The sequence below is a fragment of the Sebastes umbrosus genome, chromosome 17 (genome assembly GCF_015220745.1).
Source record: "Sebastes umbrosus isolate fSebUmb1 chromosome 17, fSebUmb1.pri, whole genome shotgun sequence".
NCBI lineage: Eukaryota > Metazoa > Chordata > Actinopteri > Perciformes > Sebastidae > Sebastes > Sebastes umbrosus.
In genome coordinates, this window is record NC_051285.1 from 28360212 (window position 1) to 28387085 (window position 26874).

Here is a 26874-nt window from a genome sequence, read left to right on the forward strand (position 1 = left end):
CTGTTTACTATTTCAACCCATTTGCGAGTCATTATTCTAGGTAATGCCTGCCTCACAGCTCCCATTAACTCCAAGCTGCTTCTAAAGTGCATGAAAAATACCTTCGAGAGGCGTATGTATGCTCAGCTTTATTCCACCTTCACAATGTGCTGCTGCCGCTGTTGAATAACTTTCACATCACATCTGAACACAGACGGCGGTACACGCACAGGAAGGTACAGAGGCAGAGAGATCAGCCTGCACAGATCATGTGAAATGACAAAACTCCATTTCAAGGGCAAATATTGACACAGGAGCCGCGGTAAACCAGCCTTCTGTGATCTCAATGGCACATTTGACAATTTACCAACATGCACAACATGCACATCACAAACAAATCAGTGGTGCGTTATGCTAAAACGAGGAGGAACAATTGATTCCTGCCAGTTGAAACAGGCGTGTTTAATCCCAGAGCTACACACATTTTGGTGTGATCATATTTGCTGAGATAAAGCCTCTTCAGAGGCGCTATTTCAGGAAGAGGCAGCAGAGGGCGCACAGCTCAAATCTTTGAAAATGGCCGAGTCTGTTGCCTCCTCTCTGGGAGGAAAATGGGTGACAACACCTTCAGTAGGAGGATAAGTAAGATTATGTGGAAATGCTTTCTCCCCAGTTGAAATGAGGCATGAGAGTGACAGAGACTAATAAAGATAAAGTAATGAACTGAACGTCAATGCTCCGTACATTATGAGTTAAACATTTCAAACATGCTTTAAGCTTGATATGTTCCAATGACAATAATAACCTGCACAGAGCTTCACATAATAGGACCCGTGAGGTAAAAATATATAAATACATAAACAGAGACTCTTGCCTCATTATGCTAAAAGAACAAAAAGAAGCAGAATTTGTTGTTGCAGTCAGAAAGATCATATTCCACTCCTCTCAGACACAGACAGAGTGTTAAATGAGGCATCTCGTTAGGCTTTCTAAATGTGTTTCAAACATTACAAGACAACAACCCTCGGCAGCGCTCCGGCAGAACACAACAGAAAACCCTGAGTGAGAAAAATGAGTGGAGAGAAATGTTCCTCTTGTTAACAAAGAGGATATAGCTTTATTCCCCGATGCATATACCTTGTTGCATATCAATAATACAACGAGACAAATGAAGGCAAACAGTTATAGTGGAGAAAGATCATCTCCTGTGGAGCAAGTCGGGCCGTCTGCAGTCACGCAGTGTGTGTTGTGTTTTGACAACACATACTAACCTGTCTCATGATGGTCTGGCTCACGTTCCCTGTTAGTGGGGAACAATCCGACGTTTGGTGAATTCTGCTTCCTAATGATAGAGCCGACACACAGAGTGGGGGGGGAAGTGAATGAAATGTGTAATGCCAAAGAGCCTCTCTACCTTCAAGTTGATTTGTGTTGCTCTTGAAGGCTAATGCATTTATTTATACATCGATTTACCTGCTCCATGTTCCTTTCGTGTAGAGAACACTTTGGACTGTCCACTGAAAGGAGAACTCATATGGATTTACAATTTAGAGTCTCCACTGAACCGGATCTGCACGTCTCAGGACTCATGCATGTTAACATCATGTATGAGCACATTTCTCTCCACATGTATGAACGACTGCAGCTGGGGATCAAATCCAGGATCAGTCGCTGTGAACTCACAGACATCACGGATGTATGCTCTCTCTCCCACCTCTGCTGCTGAACACATTGATGACTGTACCTAATGCCAGCTGTCCGTCAAGGTTTGTAGGTAATAGCACCCTGGATGAAAATGATGAACAGCTCACATAAAAGACTGACTGAAGCTGGAGATCAATATATATATCCAAACTGTGGTGTGCAACGCTGACTTCTGCACAAACTCATCTTCCCGTAGAGGTTAGATTTTATTTTAAAGTTGAATATACTTGTCTTTTCAGTGTAAATCACAAGGTAGGGTTGCAACAGCAATTTCAAGTCAGCTTAAATGAGATCGTCTTTGCCCAAATTACATTTTGGAGTTGAGTGATGTTCTCCAGCCACAGAGGACAAAGAATGAAAACCTAATACATTAACTTTCTCTTTAACAGCAGTGAGAACGCTGGACTGGAACTAGCCACTGAGAAGACAAGGTTAGGTTAGGAGAACTTATGATTTCTGAGTTTTTGAAGTCTGGAAAGTGAAAAAGGTGCTTAGTGCAGCAAAAATTGGCGAGTTGTGACTTCCGCATAGTCATCCAGTTTTTAAGTGTCCAACAATGCAACAGTCTTAAATGAGAGCATCATCTGTTTAATCAAGAAAACCCAATAAAAGATCTTTTCCTGCGGCAGTTGAGCAAACTCAATGACTCCTGACTGATCCAGGTCCAATTCTACCGCTCAGCGCTCGGAAACTTCCTTGCATCATCCATCTTTAAGTCTGGGTCCTGTCTGGCTGCTATCATCCCTACAGGCGGAACTTGGGCTTATATTGCGTGCTTGTGAGACGGTCACTGGAAGTTACATTTCATGAGGGAGCTGACAAAGAAGAGAGTAACTGAGAAACATGATCTGTAAGTGGCAGCTATAGTCTCGTAAGGCCGACCAATCGGAAATACTAGCCAGTCACAGCTTCTCACGGCTCTATAACCCGTGTTCGAAAGTCTTAAAGGGACTATTTGTAAGATTCAGAAATGCTGCTTAACAGCGACACCTGTGGCCTTGAAATCAACGAAAGTCAGCGTCGAGCTCGCGCTTGCTCGCTCTACATAGACTTGAACGAGCATTGCTCAAAACAGAGAGGCGACACACGTCAGCTAAAACCACAATATCACTCTATATTTCAGCTGCTTGGTAGTAATGTTAGCTGACCAGACGAAGGTCTCTCCATGAATCAATGCTGATCCTAGTGTTGGCTTTTCCTGCTCAGCGCAGGCTTCAGCAGCGGGGCTCCTCAACGAGTTACGTTATCGCCTTCCGACCGCAGCTGGCAGCCGAAGACACCAGCACCCGGTCGGTAACGAGACGATAACGTAACTCGTTGAGGAGCCCCGTCACTTCCCAAGACACGGAAAACCTCTGTTGGGGGTGGAGGAGCTGCAGCATTTATTTCTGCACAAACGTCCACTGTACATTCACTAGATATTCTCAGAGCTAAACTAACTCTTCTGCAGTGTGGAGTGAGCGCGCGTTCACGTCTAGAGGTGGAGAGAGAAGGAGAGCAGGCAGCGAAGACGAGGCTCCAGCCACATGCGGGCGCGCACATGCGAACGTGCATGTGTGCCGACCCGCTATATTTATACGCTTAAAAAGTTACAAACAGTCCCTTTAAAGGGGACATATGAAGCTCATTTCCAGGTTGTGTTTTGGGTTTCAACTAGAACAGGGGTCAGCAACCTTTACTATCAGAAAAGCCATTTTAGGCAAAAAAAAAAAAGAATCTGTTTGGAGCCGCTAAACATTTGATCATTGTGATGAAGGTAACACGCTTTATAGTCTCAGTATATAGTATAATAAGTCTAATGCAGTGAGAAAGAAAATAGGAGATAATAAAAGAAAAGTAGAAAATGTAAAATTACTACTTTATAATATTATGACTTTATTCTCATAATACTACGACTTTTTTCTTGTAAACCTATGAATTTATTCTCGTAATATTATGACTTTATTCTCGAAATCTCAGATTTATTTATTTTTCCTTAATGTGGCCCTAATACTCCGTCGTAGCGTCGTACCATAGACCTACAACAATGATAAATATAAATGAAAATGTAAACAAAAAACAGTTATTCATTTCCATTTTTAAAAATCCACAGGGAGCCACTTGAGAGGAGCCGAAGAGCCGCATGTGGCTCCGGAGCCGCAGGTTACTGACCCCTGAACTAGAACATGTTTACATGCTTTAATGCTCAAAAAACACTTCATGTTTCTCATACTGTCTGTCTCATTAAGCCTGAGTATGAGCCTGCATGTGTCATAGGAAGGGGGAGCCAAATCTGAATGGCTTGTTGAATCACGTTTTCTAGACAGCGTAAAAACATTTTCAGGGTTGTCTTATTTCACAGTTTGTGGGTTGGTTGGCACTCCAGATACCAAAAATGGAAGTACTGGAAAAGTGAGTTTTTCATGACATGCCCCCTTTAAAGTAAACAAGTCTAAAAAGATTCTTGAGAAATGGGAATAGTTGTATCCATTTTTGGCCTCATGGTAATACCAGAGCAGAACAAAATCTGCAGCTTTGTAAATGTACTAGACTGCTGCATGTTTCATGAGGTTGCAATTCAAGCATCAAATGTCAGAAGAGAGCAACCACAAATCTGTAGTCTGCACCCATTCTGCATCATCCCTGAAGACACACGAGATCGTGGCCGTAGCGAGCTATGAGGTCACCGAGGTCCGGACCTCGGTAAATATTTCCTAAAAAGCCTGCCGCCTCTCTGCATCCGTCTGATGTGAAACTGTGTGAAACTGACAGCTACCAATAAGACGGCTATCTGTGGTGGTGAAGACGTGCCGGGTGAGGTGACTGGAGAAGACAGAGTGTGTGTGACGGTCACCGTGGTGTCTCCGGTGTGCTCTGTCGTGTTCACTGCAGAGATTTTACACACTAAAACTATATGAAAACTAAAATAATACTTTGTGATATATATAGAGAGTAGGCTATTAGAAGAAACTATTGAAAACTATTTGATGTTATATGTGATTTCTACAACCAGAGCGCTCTGAGCAGCGTACAGCCACTTCGTCTCATCCACAGCTCCAGAGTCCCAAACAGGATTATGTGTCTGTCAGACAGTCTGAAGGGGATACATCAGCAGAGTGATAACGTCATGCACAGCAGATTATAGGGCAGCTCGACTTTTGAAATATCTCTTGAAATATTATGACTTTATTCTCAACAAAATTTCGACTTTTCTCTTATAATATCACAAGTTTTTCCTCAGAATATAACAAATTGTTTTGAATGTGCACGATTTTCAACATGAGCAGAAATCTTGCTGAAACCTACTGCTATTAAAGTCCAGGGGTATATACATGAACTAAAATTAATTGATGTAGGCTATTACTGACATGAATGGTGTGGAAATGCACATTTGAAGATGCATTGTAAAACACAATTGATCCAACTAGACAGAAACAAAATAAAACACACCAAAACCGTCTTTCCAAACCCATTTCTAAATCCCCTCTGATGCACATCTTCATCATCATTGTTTGAGGAAACTACAGTGGAAACCAGCGGGGCTCCTTGCTCGCTTACCCGGTAACGTCATAGAAGGAGACGGGCACCGGTCTGCATGTACTGCCGGCGCTGCGGTGCCGAGCAGCCAGTTGGCAAAGTTTAACTTTGGAGTCATTACGTGACCAGGTATCAATCCACGTGACGAGGGCGGCTTCAACCACAAGGGCTTTCCCCGTGCACATTCGTTTTTCATTCAGAGAAAATGACTTCCTTTTCCCGTCATGATATCAACGTGCACGCAGCACCAGCCTCACGTATCCAGCCGGAAAGCAGACGGTCGGCGACGCAAAGTATCAAGGGAGTAAAGTTAGTCTATCAGTTTTAAACTGTTTTTCCACATCTTGTCTCCCAAAATGAACACTGTAAGCGGACTACTTGATTACTATAAGTAAATTATTTAACCAGGGTATAGGAATGATTATGTCCCAAGCTTTTTGATCCATATATAAATATGCCGAATTGTATTTATATTTGTTGTTCGGGCGATTAAGCTGAGACAGCTAATATGTGCTAACGTCAGTTGCCACTTGTTGCCACTGTAAATATTCACTGATCCTGCAGCCTGATGGAGACACCAGTGTCAAACTGGCCATTTATCCGTTTATTTCAACTTGATCACTGACGATACCTCGTGATACCAACGTCGTTGTGCTGGTGGCTCACACGCCTTGCTAGAAGTGAACATCTGGTATCTTCCAATATCTAACCCTACATAAAAATTTTTATCAATATGACCTTTAACTTAAAAAGTGACTCCTGGTGGTCTTTCTTGGAATAATAGAAGTCTTGGAGCACATGCAGGGCTGTTTCCTGTTGTAAATCCTACTTGACACCTTAGAGATAGATAAACAGCCTCCCACCCAAATGTGGAGTGGCTCATCAGTAATCAAATAAGGAGAGATTATCACCGCAGGTCCTTCTCTTAAATTATTTTCACAAAGGCCTTGGCACAGAAAAGACAGATTACCACATTGCTCTTTCTGCATCGTCTCATTCAGCCGGCCGGACTGGAAATTATCTCCGTCCTCCCGATGGCCGAGTCCCCACCGTTATATTACTCTGCTGGCTGTTGTATAGTCTCTTCTCATTCTGTGGCGTGCAGACATGAAACATTGCTCAGTTTTATGGGAGTTATGTTACAGATAAATAAAAAATGGCCATTTTAGTTTTATGACAGGAGAACAGGATTGAATGAGGAGAACTTTCCATCATTTAATAACTGAGTGCTGGTTTATGGTTTTACACATTTCAGGAGAGTTTAACAAGGATTATTACACCGCTCTGTTGAATATTTGATTCTGATTGGTTAATCACAGCGGTCTGTTATTTCTTTTATAGCAGATCATATTCTATGATCTATCGTTCTCAACCGTATATTGAAATGTGGCTGTGTTTTGTGTCAGAGTGAGTGTCTTTGTCTGGTGAGGATCTTTGTTTCCCATCTAGGTGCTCTCTCTCTGATTGGCTGGAGGTGTGGGTTCAGTCTGGGTCGTGCCGGCTGCTGATTGGTCCAACCATCATCTCTGCAGTTTAAAATGCTCAGGTAGTCTGACAGCAGTCTGACAGCAGCCTTGTTCTGTCCTCGGCCTCCAAACCTTTGTGTTAAAGCTGTGATCTACAGTTGAATCAGTAGCCTTAGTGCCCTAGTTGGCTTCATCATTGTGCAACTTGTTGTAGGTTTGTCTTTGTTGGTAAAGATAGACTTCAGTGGTCGGGGTGAACTGCCCTCCTCACCCTACTGGACCCAGAACAAGGCCTACTGGTCAAAGACTCACCCTACTGGACCCAGAACAAGGCCTACTGGTGGAAGATAGAAACTGTCATCAGGGCATCACATCAGACTGAACTCTTTGTCCCTGCTCACCTTTGAAAGGGACTATGAAGTCATTTCAGTGTTCAACACCAAGAAGCCCCGTCGTCTCCTGCTGGAATCATCAACAGTAAGGTCATTTATGGACTAATGGCCGATTTCATTATTATTGTTTATTGGGTTTTATGCTGATGTTGCTGCCAGCTGTGTGTGTGAATATGTGGCCACCGTGCCAGGCTATGCTGTGCTGTTTCTGTTTGTCTTGTTGGATCAGAATCAGCTTGATTGTCCAGGTATGAGAAGACCTGCACACACGGAGAGGCTACCAGGAGTTTGACTCTGGTTATGTCAGGTGACCTGTAATATTCCCTCTGATGATGATGATGTAGAAGGCTTGTAGGATTAAACTGTAGTGCGTGGCCTATTATGCCTTTCAGAGTCTTATAAGTAGATGTTTGTTCTTGGACGGGACAGGCCCACCTGATTTCCTCTGTGCTCACCCACACTGCTTCAGACCGCTGTATTGTTCACACTACACAAATTGCAGTCTTGTAATCGGGAGTCTTGAAGTCGTGGGGGGCAGCGACGTACATGAAATCTGCCTTGGCGGAGGTCTGCGCTGTCCGAGTGCACTTCTAGTTCCTCTAATGCAACTTTGCTTTAAATTGAAAAACTTTAAATACAAATTTGATTTGAACCCAAATCCTGTGACTTATGTCCACACCTCTGCCTCCTCCTTATTACCCTTATCTTCACTAATGCAGAAACACCTTGATGGCTGAAGTTCATCTCACACGGCAACTGCTTTTTGCTCATGATTGCTTGGTCAGAAATTGTAGTTATCCAAGGGAATACCCACAACTATTCAACGCCTCGGATTGAAAACAGTCTCGTCTCTTGTGCTGAGAGAGCAGGCCCACTCAGATGGTCCTCTTGTTGCAATTGATTGAGTTTGTTTATGAAGTTCGGTGGATTCGTCTGCAGGCTCTATAGCCACATGATGGAGGTCTAGAGGCTCATCCTTTACCCTCATCAGACAGTTTTCTAATCAGCTTCACCGACTGCTCCTGTGGGCGTGTGGCAGTAAACACTGTTAACTGTTATAGTGGGATCAGATGAGGAAAAGAGCATTGGACTGGACTTAACTCTCAGAGGAAACTCTGGTGCACTCTGTGATGCTCTAATTTAATAAAAATGGCTTTGTAGTGGATTTATTTGCACATCAGATACAGCACAGAGACCTGCTTTGTAGGTGTTTGTTAAGGAATAATAGTGATTTATCATTTGAGATGTCTTGCATGGCGTTACAACTAGCAATCAAGGAGCACACATTTTAATGGTATATGCGTCGCAGTTGGTTGAGGCAGCCCATTTTAAAGGTCCCATATTGTAAAAAGTGTATGTCTTTTATATTATAAAACAGGTTTAAGTGATATATAAATACTGTGAAAGTATCAAAACACTCAATCCATGGAGAAATACACACAGCTCGTATTCAGAAACTGTGCGTCTGAAACAAGCCGTTAGGAATTTTGTCCATTTGTGATGTCACAAATATACAATATTTAGACCATTTCACAGTTTTAAATGTAAACATACTAGATGTGTCCCAGTTTATTTCCTTTTGCAGTGTATGTGAATGACATCAGCTGACAGGACGTAAACATAGACCAAAGTTGTATCCTAGTAACGCAATTCGGTTGCCATTCCGTTAAAATGCGTGAAAACGGAGCGTTTCAGACAGAGCATGAAAACAGGTATATTCAGACAGGCAGTACGAGGAAAACAAAGTGTTTTTTTTAACATTAAAGCATGTAAACATGTTCTAGTAGAAACCCAAAATACGAGCATGAACCTGAAAATGAGCATGATATGGGACCTTTAATGCTACAGAAATATTCAAGTGGTGGTTTGTTGGAGCTTACATCTAGCACTCTGAGCTGTTAATCAGTGAATTTAAAAGTGACAACCCAGATATTTTTCTGCAGAGAAAAATGTCCCCAACACAAGCAAGATTTCAGTTCAAGCTATTTGATTGTTCATGTGAGGAAATGTTGGCTTGAGTTCTAAATGAGTTCCCAGTCAAGTGGCTCCAATGCAGGTTTACTTTTGAGTGAAAACAAAGAAGTTCTGAAGATAGAACTGAATGGATTCCTGTTTTTTATTGCTTTTACTTTTTTATTTTGAAGTGGATAATTTGTAATTTTCTAGATGGGGAAAAAAGCTGCAGGATACTCCGACAGGAAACACGGCTGCACACGATGACAAAGGAAAAGATGCAGCAGCTTTTGGTTCACTGCTGAATGTCAGTTTGTAACACCGCCGCTCTTTTCCATTATCCCCATTGTGGGCAGAAGCTTTTCTAATACTGTGCTCATCTTTCATTTGATGCATGTAGATCTGACTTGTCCCTGCATTAGGATTCAGCAGGACCATTATGCACATCGTAATACTCTGCTCTGAACAGAGACGCCTTTGTTAATGGCTCCATTGAGTGGTGCAGTATGTGACATACAGGGACAACTTAATTATTGATCACAAAGAGGAACAGTATAAGTGGGGGCACAATTTAATAAGTATGAATAGTGCCAAACTTATATGGAATTTGTGGACAACTTTTATTTGAACTGATGCTCCAGAGTGGCTGTGAACTCACCAAGGTTATTTAAATGGCCCTGGAACGAGTCCACCCAGCCGTCGCGCATGCATCCGATCCATCTGTGTTTCATTTGACCCCCAACTGTCCACCGTTTATTCTTCTCAGTCAAAACACTTCCTTAGCCAGCATTTAATCGTATTCATGCTCTACAATGAATCACATCTATGCTTCTCATTTCCATCCAATTTTCTGACTCACCATCCCGTCTCCAGATTTCTTTCCTATCATCAGTGCTCTGACAGTAACCATACTATTTTTAATCGTCCTCAGCGTGAGTCTACAATGACTGACTGATGCGAGGACTCCACATGGATGAGCTATTGCTTTTATTTCATCAACTGATCCCACATGAGTATATTTGCTTGTAACAACTGATCTAGTGTTGACACTCTCGTAATGTCTTGCATTAAATGTGCAAGACTTTTTCTGATTAAAAATGAGGTAGGATTTAAAAAAAAAGACAAATATGAAACATTCACTAAACACCTAGGCCTGTCAAGCTTTCACACCTGGTATGTCAATATGGCTTTTTCAAGAAAGTAATTTTGAAAGGGCAGGCTTTTAGCAACGCCGCTGGTCTCCTCCGAAATCTGTATTCATACAAAACTGTTTCATATCTACAGTATGTCTTTATATGCACGCATCATGCGCCGATCTCATCCTCTGAACTGCACGGCCGTGGATGATAACGCAGGAAGGCAAGCGAGAGGTTCATTCAAATATAGACAATAGTAGGCGATGGGGTTGACTGATGTTTGTTATTTTATTTAGCTGATTTAATGATCTGTCTGCGAAGAACGAGGGACGCTGATTCTAAACCTTCATGTTTAGAATCATGCATCCTTCTTCTTTACATGTTTTAAAGCTAAATTCTACCACTAATGTGAGTTTGGCCTGGTGGTGGTGGTGCTATGAAGCATGACCACTATGTAATCTATGAGGTTGGCCTGACGAGAGAAATAGTACAAAAAGCGGGCTTTGACTGAAAAGAAAGAGAAAAAAAAAAAAACATGGTGAAAAGAGATCACAACAGATTTGTCCTTGTCTCTGTCCCTCTGTTTGAAAGGTGTCCTCGAGTCTGTCTCTTGTGTATGTGTGTGTTTGTCCTCTTTCCAGAGGAGATTGTGTGGCTGTGGTCTGAGCAGTCACACAGCAGCAGTCAACGTCGGTGGCTTGCATCCTCTTGGATTCTTCACATAGCCGACTTTATGTTTACAGTCTGTCTACCAAATATTGTCATTCTATTTCTCCATGTTGTAACTGTATAACGTTTGTCTACTCTGTGCACACAGCATCTATTGCATGTCTGTCGGTCCTGGAAGAGGGATCCCTCCTCCGTTGCTCTTCCTCAGGTCTCCTCTCTTTTTTTGAGTGGGGGGGTCTAAGGAAGGTCAAAGGATGCTGTCGTGTACAGTGCAGACTATGGATTTTGGGCTAAATTAATGAAATGGACAATAGAAACTGATTGTCGAGGTTCAGCACATTTCTTTGCTTTAGTAATGGGGATCATTTAAAATATGTCACTTGAATTTGATTGTGTTAGAACTTGCAGTATCTGAGGTGCAAATCATCTTGAGGTAGAAAGAAAAGAGGAACAAGTAGAGGAAGATGAAGAACAATATGTGTTGAACATTAGATGTTCTCAGCCCGTGTTCATCTTCATCTTCCCTTTTTAGAATGGGACGACTGATGGAATAAATGTTTTGGAATTAGGTTAGGTTAATTTGTTTTTAGGGTCTCTGGTTAGTCTTAAAGCTGCAGTGGGTAGAATTGGAGCAAATATGATTTAAAAAAAAAAATACATATTACTAAACGGTCACTATATCCTGACATGAGACCAGTTATCTGAAAAAAAAATCATGTGCCTCTGCGTCCTCCGGTGCTCCTTATGGCATCTGCACGATTTCACAGACCAGAGGAAAACAAGCAATCAGAGCCGATCTGGAGTCTGCCATCTATGAGCCTGCTATCAATCACTCTGCAAACTCCGATCAAACTAGGCAGCGCTGATCAAGTTTGTGACCCAGCAGCCGTGTTGAGATCAGTTAAGGAAATACCAAGCACCGCCCACCAGCCGGAGCAAACTTATTTTACAGCTAAACAGTACTCTACAAGATGATTCTGGAAACATCTGAGGAGAGAAATAGGCATTACACTAACAGAATATTGATTCATATTTGATCAGTGCTGCCTAGTTTGACCATTTGGTCGAAGCGCTCTCTCTCTGAAATGACCTGTGCTTGGCCAAAGTCTTCAGGCTAGATGTTTTAAAGCCTGTAAACAGAGCCATGAGGAGGTGCAGAAGTCTCTCAGATCACTTGAATTACAATATGCTGAAAGGTTATTATGGAATTTTCACCCAATGATGCCAAAAATATACTGCCTTCTGCAAGTTTAAGTGGTTTGGACATTGTAAATGTTACTGTATTATACTTATTCAAATCTAGACGGCGTGTTAATATTTAAAATATATGTTTACTGTCTGCTTCGTGTTTTGGCCTCTATTCTCAAGCTTCAGCTCATCAGGGTGTCCCATTTCACGTCTCCTTTATGTTTTATGATTGCACTTTTATCTTAACTGTGTTGTGAATAAAAATAAACTGAAAGTGACGGAGCAGCGAGGCTCTTTACAAGAATCCAAATAAAAAAAAATCATCTTAAATTAGTAGCTTTAAACTTTTGAGCTCTAGTTTGAAGATGCGTCTGAATTTCTATTAGTCATTTGTGCGCTGATCCTCTCAGGCAACCTGATGCCTGAGGACATTAGAAAGGCAACACCTGTATCCCTTTTTATCCACATTATTATATCTTTCATTTGTGATCTTCAGTTGTCCTCATTACAACAACGACAATAAGATGATGATAGGATGAGTTCTACTGAACTCCGTCCTTTAGTCCCTGTTGTGATCTGCTGTGCTTATATGAACAAAGCCAACTGTGTCAACTCATTTCTCGTTAATGCTTGCTAAAACTTGAATACTGTTGAGCTGTCTGCGACCTGCACTTACAATCGCATTATTTACCGGCTAATTAGACATGAAGATGAAGCTTTGAGCTTTAACACGATTCAGCACAACGAGATGAAATCCCTTCTTGCTGCGTGACCTTGCTGTTAGTGAGGTCTGATTTGATAGCTTGCCTATCATATGGCCAGGAAGTGATTATCATGCCAAACAGCAACACAAATAAATGTCAGAAAAAGTCAGGCTGTTCATCCGTCTCTCTCGGGCGGAAGTGTCATTTACCATAAAAAAGATAATCTATGACTGGAGAACGTTCAAGCACATGGACGCAGCAGCCGTCAACTCATCAAACGCAATTCAGGGCTTCATTAGCAGGCAGCGAGCCTTCCTCCGCTCTGCTCTGCTCTGCTCTGCAGCACTTCTCCCATTGCCATCCCATCCCCAACGTGCACACAAGGTGCATCATACATCTTAAACTGTACAACTTAAACATTGCTATCCAGCTCAGCATTGTGGGATTTCCCTTTTATTTAAGCCCCAACACACACACACGCACACACACATATATATTTTTACAGCTCCTTGCACATCTGCCATTCTCTTCTTGGAGTCATTGCAAATCCCTGTGCAGTCCCTATGAAAGAGAACTGACACTGAAATGTGGATTAATATGACTGGGGGGTCGCTTTTGTGTGCAATACAAGAGATGCTGGTGGTGAATGAAAAAGCATGAAAATGCTGGCATTGAATATGCCATCCTCTTCCCCCAGGTCCCCGGAGTTGGAGCCTCTGGCATATTCATCTTTTGCTCTCTCTCTTTCTCACCGCTCCCCGACAAAACTTGTTTTCTATGTAAAAAATCATCCGATCCCTCTTTCTTCAGCTGGATTTTTCAGCACACAGAATGCAAAAATATTGTAACAATTATTCCTTCTCTAGCTGGAAGAATTGTTAGAATAGATAGCCGGTTGCTATTTTCTGGCATACAAGCAAACAATTTGACACAGTGCAATTTACTCACCGGGAGGTCCGCGGGCAACACTCATAAGAATTACACCGGCTTCTTTATTTTTCAGTTTTCAATGTTGCTGCATGAAATATGTGCCTCTGTCTTTTCTAACTCACACAGGCTCCGCCCACTACTGTCCTCTATGGGTAATACTCTCCTCCAATGACACGTTTGCCCTCTGAGATTTGCATTAATGTAAACTGCCAATCAGGACATGCTTACCGCAGTATGTAAAGGATGATGTTTCCTTGGTGTCTGGAGGTTCCACGGTCCGCAGAAGCTCGCCATCGACTTTGATTCGTTGGGACTTCCACCCGCTCCCACCCAAACCTGTAAGCCATCTTTGCCACGGCTTTTACTGCCCCTTACTTCTCTGCTGCGGCGGCCTATAGGTTATAAGGAAGTAGTTGGGCTGCGGTGTCTGGATCAGTGTGGTTGGGTTGACGTGGTGTCAGGGTGTACATCTATCGGGCTCCACCCACTGTATCCGTGGAGTCTAGTAGAGAGGGCTTTGCCTGTGCTTATAGAACTAGGGTTACATCGTAACCTTCATTCTGTGATGGCCATGACAGGTGAGTGAAAGGAATACAGCATTAGTGAAGACAGCTGGTTGGTTCACTGAGTATAGAGGGGTTGACTCTGGAGGCCCCAACCTGACACCTTTCCTTTCACTTCTGGAGCTAATGATCACATTCAACTTACACAGCCTCTACTCCACTTCACTCCACACATCTCAGCTGTTACCTTTTGATGCTAGAGTAGACGGAACAGCAACGCTGATCATGTTAAATATCTCATAAGAGAGAAGCAAAAGTTTTGAAGCTGGGGCTATAAATTCTGCATGTGTGTGCTCGACCTGCGTATGTCACATCAGCATCTAGCCCGGTATGGTCCTATTCTGGCAGAACAGATCAGGCAGAACCTGAATATTTCGGTCATATGTTACAGAAAAAAACGTTTAAGGCTGTTTTCACAAACCAAGATTTAGTAAATTTTTATCAAGCTCTGGTGCAGTTCGTTCGGGCGGTTGTGAACGCAGTAATCATACTCTGGTGTGGACCAAAACAACCGGTCCAAGACCGCTTGTAGGAGGTGGTCTCGGACCGTTTCCAGGTGAACCATAACGCAGGCTGCCAGTGCAGGCATTTGTTGAGATGGACACAGGTAGACGACAGGTTGACATGAGTGGGAGAGGACTGACTTGGACTTCTGCAGAAGTCCGATGTTTGCTTGACATCTGGACCAAAGAGAACGTACAGAGTACGCTAAATAAAGTCCACAAAAATAGTGACGTTTATAAAGTAATTTGAGATAAACTGGAGGGAAGGGATCCGTGCACAAAGTAGATCAGTGCCGAGTCAAAGTGAAGAAACTTCAGCAGCAATATATCAAAGTTTGAGCAATGAGTTTGTTTTTTTAACATTCCTATAATTAATTTTTGGAATGCCTGTTGAGCTATTGAAATTATTTAGTTCCCTTATCAGGGTCTTTTTGACTTTGACTTCAATTACAATAGCACCATTAGGATACATGCGTAGTTGTTATTCAACTGTTCTACTGTAATAATAATAATTCTGGTATCCAAGCCAACTGTTCACATCATGTGTCAGAAGCAATATGGATTCTGTGAGAGTAGGCGAGGTAAACCGGGGGAGGCTTATACAACAGTTCCATGAAAGTTAATTGCTCAAACAGCTCTGAATGTGCTCTGTGAACTGGACGAAGGCTGATATTGTGAATTACAGTTTTTTTTGTTTTTTTTTCAATTGCTAACACATTGACATGACACATAAATTACAATTATTGAAACTTGACACTCAGAGAGCAAAATCTCAGCTCAAGTCTCCAAAACTCTAAACACATTTTCTGCTTTGCACCCAATTTGCAATTCAACACGGAAACTTTTTGTAACACACTGCACACGGTTCTCTACATGAGACACATGAATCAGACATGAAGTCACTTGTTTGTCATTTGAAAGCACTATTCAAAATGACACACCCATAGACCATTTGGACAAAACAAGTGCCACCTGGCCCAACATGCTTGATTGTCGACTCATCAATCAGGATGTGAGCACTTTGAAAAAACCACAGGGGAGAACCTGTCTACAACAACAATGGAAGGTTATGTTCCAGATAAGAGATCAACTCGTATAAAAGCACCACCTACTGACCAATCAAAGCTCAGTGCGCGGATCGTATGGTAATATTACACACATATGAAGAAGTTACAGTCATAATCCAGACTAAAATCAACACAGTTTAAACTGACAAAGGAAGGACAGCTGGATTTATGCTGTGGTGTTTACAGCTTCGAATTATATTTTCATACTTATTTTTTAACTTCCTCTTGAGTCTGTTTCACACCGCCTGAGAGGAGGGGTGCAGCTAAAAGAAGATTCAACTACTCATACATGCCACAATGATATTACTGGGCGTGATTAGGTGTAATCGAGTCATCCGTCAGACGTTTAAAAGCTATTTATTTCTAGACGAGTATATCTTACTTTTGAGTGTTCCGTTAAATTAATAACTCTGTTAATTTACGCATTCACACATCGGGAGTTTTTTCTTTTGCCAGCTGTTCTTCCTGTATCTGGCAGCTCCAACTGTGTTAATTTTAGTCTGATTAAGTGTTTAATTTCTTCGTATTTGTCTAATATAGTTTACTCTTCCTTTGTAAAATGTGCCGCTCTGCCTGTCTGTCTGCAAATCTGTGGACTTGTCCATGTCTGTGATTGGTCAGATGCTGCAAAAACCCCGCCCCGTTCATGTGAACGCTCTCATAACCAACCTTCGTAGGACCGCTTAGCGTGATCTCAGTTGTTAGGGTTATAGAAGCCAGATAACGAGAAGATACCCTGGGTATGTTGAACGTGCTTCGTAGTACAGGCCTCTATTGTCAAAAATGTGTATTAGCAATTTAAAAAAAAAACAACAACTGTAATTTATATTTTCTTTTTTGTCTCCACAAATGTTTTTGCTGTGTTTATGTTCTATATTCTGTTTAGAATATGGTCTGTTTGGATTTTCAGTACAAAATGCATCCTGTATTGACTGATTTTTACACTAAACTTTCCATTAACTACAATGTAAACCTATCCGTGTCAATATTAAATGCTTAGGGTAAGTGCGCTGGGAGTGGAGGTGGATGGGTCCAACAAACACAAGGCTTTCATCCAGGAGGCTGCTGTTCGTGTCCCGTGCGTCATGTTACAATCAGCTGTTCGTTCATGTCCAATGTTCACAACGTTCACCACTATAGTGGTTTTATTGCCTGAACTCATTTTGCTTAAGTCCCAACATTATTGTGTGTATTGTGACCGACACCGAGGGCTTGTTAGGCACGAGTTTACTGTGACCGTAAGGAGTGACGCCGAGGGGTCCGACAAAGAGTCAGTATATGACGAGTTGGGATGAGAACGCATTGCTATATCATTAGAAAAGTAGAGAAAGGTAAAAGTGTTTTTAGATTGAGCCCAGCAGTGTGTAACTGCTTCAAACAGCATCAGATCCTATGAACCACGGTGACAAAATTGGGTTTTTATAAACTATTGTTTAGTTGTGAATGATGTGTTTCATTTTGCAAAAGATCTGAGGTGTTCTGTGTGAATTGTGTGTCGTGTTTTGACAAAATGAATCCTGTATTCAAAATTGTGCGTTGGCTGGTTGTTGATGAGTAATTTGACATGCAGAGATCAGATACCCACCAGTCGTCCACCGCAGCCGTGCTAGACATCTTCAGGCCGGCCAGCACACTATTTGTATGAGTGATTGTCCATGAGTGTAATGATAATCCATAAGGCTTGGCTTGACGTGTGGAGTTAAGCAGGATTGTCAAATAATCAATTTTGCCCCAGTGACTTGCTTTTTGCCAAACGGCCGTGCTATTCCTGTTGGGATTTGTCACTGATTTCTTCAATTGATCCGAGGGATTTTATAGACACATGGGCTTGACTGCTGTTGCACTTTGCTGAACTTCGTGGCAGTCAAGCTCGGCCGGGCTGCTTAATGATTTCTTTCGTTGCATATTTATCTACTGAGATGGCTGTTTTCTTTTATTTTTTTTCAAAGCAGAGTGGTACTAATAGTGCATCAATAATGTATCCGGTGGCCTCACAAATGAACTGCTTGATAGACACCAGCACAGTGAGTGGGAGAGTGTGGAGGGAATGCAAGGGCCCAATTAAAACTAATAATTCATACTATAAACATCTATTTTGCTACTATTACTAATTCATATGACAAAGTGATTCTATAATGTGTTCATGAAAGCTTTACATTTGATATTCTAATGGTTTCTGGCATATTTCATTGTTACATTTCAGATATGATGTGTTGATTCAGCGCATTAATATAGCAGCAAACAACTATTTGCTATGTAAAGATATAGTGGAGTAATGTCTACCTGAGCAGAGAATGTTACGCTCGGGCCAGACTGGGCACGCCAGCAGTGCGTGACGGCTGTCTCGCTGAATTGATGCGTGTCTCACGAGTGTGTCGTCCACACCGACAGTGTTTCCTCTGCTGCTGGGCTGCTACTGTCAGCTCTTTCTGTCTACATAGTGTTCACCTTTCATAATGACCATTTCATTTCATTATAAATGTCATTTATATTTATTTTAGACAGAAAAAGGTTAAGAAATGTGTGGTCATTTGTAAATAATAGTAATAATCCACAATTAAAACCCAATACTTTATTCATTCATGGAGCCCTGCAAGTCACTGCATGTTCTACAACACTGTCCTGTAAATATTTCAGAATAAAAGCCTCGTGTTAACAAATGAAGGAACTCTTTCCACAGAAAAAAACACTTCAGGGCTTATAATTTGAAATGAAAGCAGAAAGTCTTGATTTAAAAAAAAGAAATCTTTATTTTTTTCATATCCGTGACATATTCTACAGATGCAGACATTGTGCTAGCTCACGGCCACCGCTCTGCACTGCGCTCATAAGATTTTTCTTTTTAATACTGTTGTGTATTGCTGCACTCACCAAGGAGGGTTAAAAAAGATGTCATGGCGCCATATTGTATCATATCATTGAGGTACAACACGTGCAGTACAATCTGATCTGCACTTGTATAAAAGGGTCATCAGCAGCTTCAGTTACACTGTGCATGTGTCGTACCCCCATAGTTCAAGACCGTGTCCTAGCCTCCATTCAGTAGCCTTGGCGCTCACAGTGAAGTAAACAGACATTTTACTTGATAGTGCATTCATGAACACACATCCAAAAAAACTGACTGAATGTTAAGTTGATTGTTTCTTGCATTTTAAAGATTGCTATTCAGGCAGCTGACTCACCAGTCTCAGATGTCAATGTGTCCCTGAAAGCACCAACAGGACGAGCTTTCAAAAGAGTATAGACCTACCTGCTCGCAGCTGTGTCACCATGTTACAACAAGGTCACTTGGAAAAAACACAAAGGCCATGAAATATTCACAGTAATGGATTTACTCTCCTGTTAATACCAGAAGCCACAGGAAGGTAGGGAATTAAACTAAAACCACTTGGTTATCTTTTAAAATGTTCAGTTTAATTTTAAACATGCAATACCATTAATATGGCTACAGACACACACTAAAGGCCATTCATTATATTACTGTTGCATTTGACTCAGCTATTGAACTATTAAGCAACATGTATGTCCGCGAAAACATTGGCCGGTTGTTTTCCAACTTAGAGGGGCTTCATATTAAACATTATCAACTAAGTTAAGAACCTCTTCCACTCCTTGCAGACGCCGGCGTCCTCGGCCGACTTTACTGTCGAGGCTGTGGCAGGCGCTCGTATATTAAACTAGAAAACCTAGGAAATCCATTGGTACCAACCATGCTGGCTTGTTGAGAAGGAGGCTAAATAACGCTACGAAATAAGGCTAAATTTGGCGAGGGGAAAACTGGCATGGCTATATTCACAGAGCTCCCTTGACCTCTCACCTCAAATAATTGGGTATGACTGTAAAGCTGAGACTCTTGTGGATCCAATGAGTCCAACTGTATTCATGTGTGATGATGTTAGTCCCCATAGGAGACATTTCATTATAGTGAGACCATTTATTTTAAAGCTTGATGTCACTGTATAAAATGACCTGTGGTGACCGCTAGGATAATCACAGCCTCATGAAACTTTACAGCCACAAACTAGAGACCTAGAGCATTCAGAGGATGGATGGCTATCCTATATTGACAATATAGGGTTTCCTTGAGCAGGTTTCATGGCAGAAGTGCTCGCCATCCAATCGATTTCCTCAAGGTCTTGGTGTCTTAATGTGGTATTTTGGAGGGATTTTTGATTATTTTATCAATTCTCAAGTGGTAAAATTGGTTAAATTATAGTAAAGTACATAATAGAGCATGAGGATGACCATCATATACTTCTTTCATAATGTTCTAAGACCTTATACACTCACAACTTGTTTTGATAGGCTATATTCTAGGAGAATGACCCTACACATTGTTATAAATAATGTAAACCATTACTTGTTTTACACTAAGCATGTCATGATGATTTAACAAGCACATTTATGCTCTTTTAATAAACTTTGTGAATCTTTGTGATCTAAGTTAGTCCATTACAACCAGTGTCTGCTCTGTTAGTCTAAGCTTTACCTCGTTCAAGGACGAAACCCAAAGTCACTGTGAGTGTCTCTCACTGGTTGTCAATGCAGGCATCAAACAGAAAAAAAGTCCTGAGCACGCAAAGAGAGAAGAGACGGGAGGTGTGGAGAGGAAGACTTCAGACTGAAAGCTGCAGTGTTATTCACAGAGGATTCATTCTAGAGATACTTCATCTCTTGTATAGTATGTCTCATGCGAGGACTACACACAAATTGCTCTGTCAGTATATCATGCTTGTTGATACACCATGTTGTGTGACCGAGTAGGTGTTCATTAAGCACAAACTAATTCCTGTGTATACACCGGGGGTTCATGTATTGCTCTCACTAGCATGTTTCTCATTAGGTTCACCCTCTCACAATGTAAATGAGACATTTAATGCTCATTTTGTTTCAAGACATAGCTGGGAATAATTGGGTGTTCATGGGTGTATTTTTGTAGTGGAAATTAATAATGTTATTCCGTCACGCTGTCTGCAAACACACTAGAAATTAATTTGCATTGTATGACTAATGACTAATTGCAGAGGTTATACCTTTTGCAAGTGAAATTGATGAATTATGATTTTACTCTTGTTGTTGTTGTTGGAGGCATATTTAAGCTTTTATTTATTTTGTATTGTTATGTGGCAGCTGGTCGGGGTGTCAAACGGTGGAGCTGATGTTTTAATATGCTTTACACGCCCCCTAACCTGCATGTGATTGGACTGTGGGAGGGAACCGGAGAACACAGAACATGCAAACTCCACACAGAAAGGCCGGGTTTGAACCTGCAACCCTCTTGCTGTGAGGTGACAGTGCTAACCACTGCACCCCCATGCCGTCCGTCTCACAGGATAAAGAGAGCAGCGTCATTTTTGACCTCAGTGAAATAAGAAAATAAGAGTCCAGCAGCAGACATGTTTTAGCTTGATGGGTGTGGTGTTGACACTAAAGACTTGATGACTGACAGATTTTCCAGAAACCCCGCTGCCTTCCGTTGAACAAGCAGGGAACAGTTATGCATGTAAATTACAAAATTGCTCAGAGCTTTCAGGACTGACAGTGTTACCCACTGTTATTCAAATTAACAGTGCAGATTACAAAAGTAAAAAGTGGTGGGCGCAGAACAAATCGGAGCATGAGAGCTAGTTTAAAATTCATGGAAGTTCAGTATTACTGAAAAAGAAAATATTCAGCTGCTTTCAAGATTAATTTGCTACACTGCAGCGATATGCACAGGTGTGTATGTATTTTTAATGATTTACTATTGCCTATTTACTGGTACATGTATCTATTTTAAGTAGCTACTGAAGCTTCTCTCCACACTAATTTTCTCCTTCTGTGGGGAGGTTTGCAGGCGATAAACTATCAAAGTTCTCCGTGTCAATCTTTAAGCTCTACTGGAGGAGACCTGACATTTTAAAACTTGATTAGTATTCCTCAGTCTCACAGAGTGCAGCAGTAAATATTTTGCCGCTGCAGAAGAGACTGAACAAAGGCACGGACCATTTTGTTTTGATTGCTGACTTTTATTACTGAATATGTTTGATTGATATTGATCTTCAAGCTTGCTGTCACTTGCTAAAGGCAAGTTTGTTTGGGCTGCTGGTCCTCTCTTATCTGTTATTCTCTCTTGACCCCTTCGTCGACTCTTTACAGACTGAACTACATGCAGGCAATCAGATCAATAGTGTCTGTATAAAAGTACAGTAAAAGTGCTGGTCTTCTGAGCACGGCACCTGAACCTGAAGGACACATTCATTGGAAAAAGAACATTTTATTGACTCCTTCCTGCGGCTCCAATAATTGAAGCAAGTGATGGCTGGGGAGCTCGCCAGCCATAACATATTGAGGAGCCCTTCGGTGTGTCTAGCAGGGCATTTTACCGTCTCATCAAAAGATGCTTGGAAGCTATTTATCACCGGCAACATCGCTAAGTTGGTGCTTCACCTTGAGGAACGGAGGGTAGCAGATATCCAAGACAAACAGAGGGAAGAGATTGAACAAAATGAAGTCTTTTATTGGTCTGAGTCTCAAACTTTGGGGGCACTGGCTCATGAACAAATTAATGTTCTTTAACAATTCAGTGTGTACAGTTACCACGGCCACTGAGAGCCGTGACAAATCTACCATCCAAGAGGACTACAAATGTTTGATGGTGAGAGTTATTGCAGTATATGACAGTCTGCTTTTTTGAGGGGGAAGCTGTGTCTATTCAAGGGCAGACACAATTCATCCCCTGCAGAAGGCCAGCAGAGCAGCAATGGATTTCATTCCCTTGCATACATCTGAGCATCATAAGTCCTTGCAGTTTAAAGACTTCTTGCCGGCACAATATCTTCACAAAGAGGAGGATGCACCTTTACCAAAGTTTAGGTCAGTGGTCCAAGTGAAACATCAAAGTCCCCCAATTATTCTATAATGAGAAATCAAGTGACTGGTTGATTCGCGTGGGAATGTGGCCAGTGCTTATGACAGATACTTAAGGGTTTTTTGAAAGAGCTCTGGGACCGAGGCAGACAAGCATACAAATGAAAGCTGTTTGTGACAGAGCTGACTAAAGAGATGGGAAGTCTTTGAAGGACTGCTTTAATCCACAGCACGTTACCAAAGCACGGATGTGATGGCAGTTTGTGTTGCGTGTTCTTCAAACAGCTGCGGCTTGACATGTGACCGGGCTGTAGAGTAATAAAATGGCCTATACAAAAAAAGTAGTCTGGAGTTATCTGACAGGTAATCTCTATAAACAGATAACCAGTCTTTCCACCTACTGAGACGCCATGCACTTTATTTTTTTGATAAATATTATTGCTCAACCTTTTACTTTGTAAATTAGAACAGAAGCAGCAGGTTAAACCACTGTTCATTTAACTTGAATAGAAGTTGGTTTATTTTATTTTTTGTTAAATATTGACTATATTAAATATTTATTATTTATATATAAAAAATTATATAAAAAAATTATATAAAAAAAATAAAAAATTAAAAAAATAAATTAAATTAAATAATAATAAATATTTAATATATATATATAAATATAAATATAAATATCTCTCCGTCACCCTCTTAAAATTGCTCCTGTGGTACCAAGGTTGCTAGGGTTGTGTGGATGAAGGGATGTGCTGGAGGATGCAGCTTGGAAGGAGAATGGTACTGCCCATGGATCATAGGTCATGTGTTACCACATTGACAAATAATGCGGACAATTAAAATAGGAAAATATTGTTAACTTTGTATTGATTTCTGTGCTGATTCTAACAGTCTCTATACCTATAGGTCGAGGTCGTTAGTAGAACCTCATCACTTTCTGCCTGCACTGGACTATTATGTCTCCTCTTGCATGGTGTGATGGCACCTGTTCAGACCCGGCATCAACGCCCTGTTTGATGAAATGTTTGCAGGGTTGTTGAACAATGTAACACATCTGGTGCTTTCATAGACACAGAATAGAAGTCATCATCAATAACTCAAGGCTTCTGTCTCTCCCACTCGGTCTCTCGGCTGTCTTCCTCGCTCGCTGGCTCAAGCTGGCGAGGTAAGTAATTGATAAAAAGCTTCAGCATAATATTTTCAGCACCATTTAGCCTCTTACTTACGCTGCTCTTGCATGAATGTACAGAGTATTACTGGAGTTACATCTGGTAACTTATGTCTCATATGTGAGTAGGAGGCTGCTGAGCAGTTGGTGTGTTAACTTTTGTACATTCACTATGATAGAGAGCCATGTCAGGTTACTGCACACAGCTGGTTAAAACAGTAGCACATTATCTAATGGTTATTTCAGTGTGTGTGTAGAGAGTGCACACACACATACACAACTGTGCAAATTGGTCATCCCATAAAAGGAAATCTCCTTTAGTAATGTTGAAACTACATCTTTAGTTCAGTAGAATATTGCTGAAATAAATAATTAAATGATGTTTTTATAGTACAGATGACTAGCAAGCCGGAGAATAGCTCAATCAGAAATATTGACGAAGTCACATCAAGCAAAATATAGTAGCTTCATCTCCGTCTTTTATGGCTGGAGGAAGCATCTGATCTGGGTCACTGTCCTCCATCTCTGAGCAGTTCAATGTGTGAGTAGGCCAGGCTATATTTTTCAAAAAATAAGAACATTTATTTTCCAAGGCCAGAATTGTCAGACGGTGGCCAACCAGATTTATATGACATTACAGTAAAACAATCTTACTTGTCCCTTAACTGTTCATATTGAATTAATTATAATACAACCCTGCAGTATATCTGCTTTCCGTATCGGCTGATCTAGATGATCATTCATTGCATGATCAGCTGCACACCTGTTCCCTGCTGCTATACTGCATATTAAGCTGTAGTTTATTCAAATACTCTTTTGCCATTAATCTGTTTCTATTAAAATGATTATAATTACAAACTAAAGTTATTATTATGATGTTCACCAGGGGATCCATCTATCAATACTGGATGTCCTGTAGGGCTATGTTAACATTATAACCAGGGAGTTTTGCACCAGCTCAGAGCTAATTTGTTTGAACAGTGGGCATGCCAGCCCCTTAATCCCCCTAAAAATGCTGTGGATTTACTCCATGGTTTACTCCAGTTTTATCACTGGAGTGCAGTCCATACAGCCGTCTTCCTCCCATTTAGTATTACAGTGTCTGGAGGAAGGGGGCTATCATCGTAGACTGTCAACTGTATTAGCTCACTTCAAGTCCAGATGTGGAAAGAACTGGATGAACAATGGTTGTTGTTAAAATAATGTTTTTTTTAAAAAAAAGGAAAAACAAAAAGGAGCAATAGGTAAGAAGAGGTTAATAAGATTGTTTATCAGTGTTGTTGAGTCAACAGTTACTCTTTGAGATGCTGGGATTTTTCAAAAGTGAAGATACTGGTATCATATGAAACTAGAAAACCTAATGAATCCATCGGTACCAACCATGTCGTACTAGCTTTTCATAAAGGAGGATAAATAACGCTCCAATGCTCTCAATTTTGGCGAGGAAAAACTGGCATGGCGATTTTCAAAAGGGTTCCCTTTAACTCTGACCTCAAGATATGTGACAAGACATGCCAACTTTATGAAAATCCCACACGGTTTGGGGCACATTTGTTGTGTTCTCCTATTTTAAAATGATATATTTCTAGTGTGTTCTTTATAATGTTACGGTTTTCCTAAAATTAAATTTAAAAACATTGCAATATATCGCCTTGCTTACAGTATTGCAATACATTGAATCGTTACCCCTGTATCATGGTACATATTGTATCACCATATTATTGCCAATACACAGCTCTAATACTTACACGTGTTGCTGTGCAATACCTTTTTAGTATTTATCTTTTATTACGTGTTTCTATCCTTCTTTTATCCTGCTCCCTCTATCCTTATCTTACCGTCTTGATTTTCTCCTGTTCTCTTGCTGCTGGTCACTGGAAGTTACCAAACGTAATATATTTGTATGCTACAATGACTTGAATCTTGAATCTAGAACAAAAACAGCTCTGTGTTTGTGGGTGCCTGTTGTTACCAGTCAGATGATGAAACAGGATCCAGGTTGTCCAGTTTGAGTAATAGATCCATGAGTTTAAAAGCTTATCAGAGTCCAAAATCACTGCGCAGTGATCTATAACATATTTAAACAATGAGACGTGATTTTACACAATAAAGCGTTAGCACAGTGACAATAACTTTATCTGCTTGTATGTTGTTTCTTTCTAGCAGTTAGTTTGTGTGTAACCAGGTTTTTTTTTTTTTGCCGAAACCTAACCAGACCTTAGCAAGAGTGGTGGATTAAAAAATGCTCATTTGTGCTATTTTGGAAGGCAATAACAATAAAATATTTTTCCATTAAATTTGGAGGACTTGTTGAATCATCCCTATTTCAAGTCATTTCGAATCCCTGGCTTCATGACAGAAAAAGATGTGATGAATAGACTACACAATTATAATGAAAAAAAACAGATGCTAAAGCAGAAGGTTTCTTCCAGTATGTGAAAGCTGAGATAATAATTCTTTTGTGTTTGCTCCTGTTGGATCTCTGCTCCTCTAGAGTTCACATGTTGCTTCTTTTCTTGTCCTTCATAGGTATAGCCAGGCTACTATCTCCAACATCAAAAGAATGGAAAAAAACAACTGTATTGTAGACCAAAAGAGTGACGGCACAGCACTGCACACTACATCTGAAAACATAGGCAGAAGAGCTCGGAAGCATTAATTAATTATGCCCATTTAACAAGTCCTTCAATGTGTTATTAAAATGAGTCCAATTACACAACTGAACTTCAAATCTAATTTATGTGTGCAAACAAAGGTTAAAACATGGTGAATTACAGAAAATGAGAGGTTTTATGTGAATGCCCAATCAGTGCTGATGGTAAATGTAGTCCACTGAAGAAATGAATTCCCCAGTGCTGCTATACCGACCGAGAAAGCTCCTGCTGCAGAGCCATGCCAGTTGTGCCTACATGTACCAGGATGCATCTCATGAGCAGCGAGAACAAAATAATTGATTGATTCAGTTTCTGTTGGCATCAGAGGGCAATTTGAGCAAAGGAACCACAAGTTGGTGTTTGCTCTCGGCAGATTCTGGAGGATCCCCGCTGGCCATATCTTCCCCGGAGCAACAGCAGCCTCGAGCGTCCT

General features: G+C 41.0%; 1 long non-coding RNA gene across 2 annotated transcripts; it reads left to right on the plus strand.

Annotated features, from left to right (window-relative positions):
• The first annotated feature begins 6936 nt into the window (after positions 1–6936).
• Positions 6937–26511, plus strand: LOC119475811. 2 transcript variants are annotated; one of them, XR_005203892.1, is made up of 4 exons: positions 6937–7142; positions 23341–23419; positions 23777–23784; positions 26317–26511. It is a non-coding gene; the product is annotated as an uncharacterized LOC119475811 (long non-coding RNA). The 2 variants fall into 2 exon arrangements; XR_005203891.1 differs by lacking the exon at positions 23777–23784.
• Positions 26512–26874: the final 363 nt, after the last annotated feature.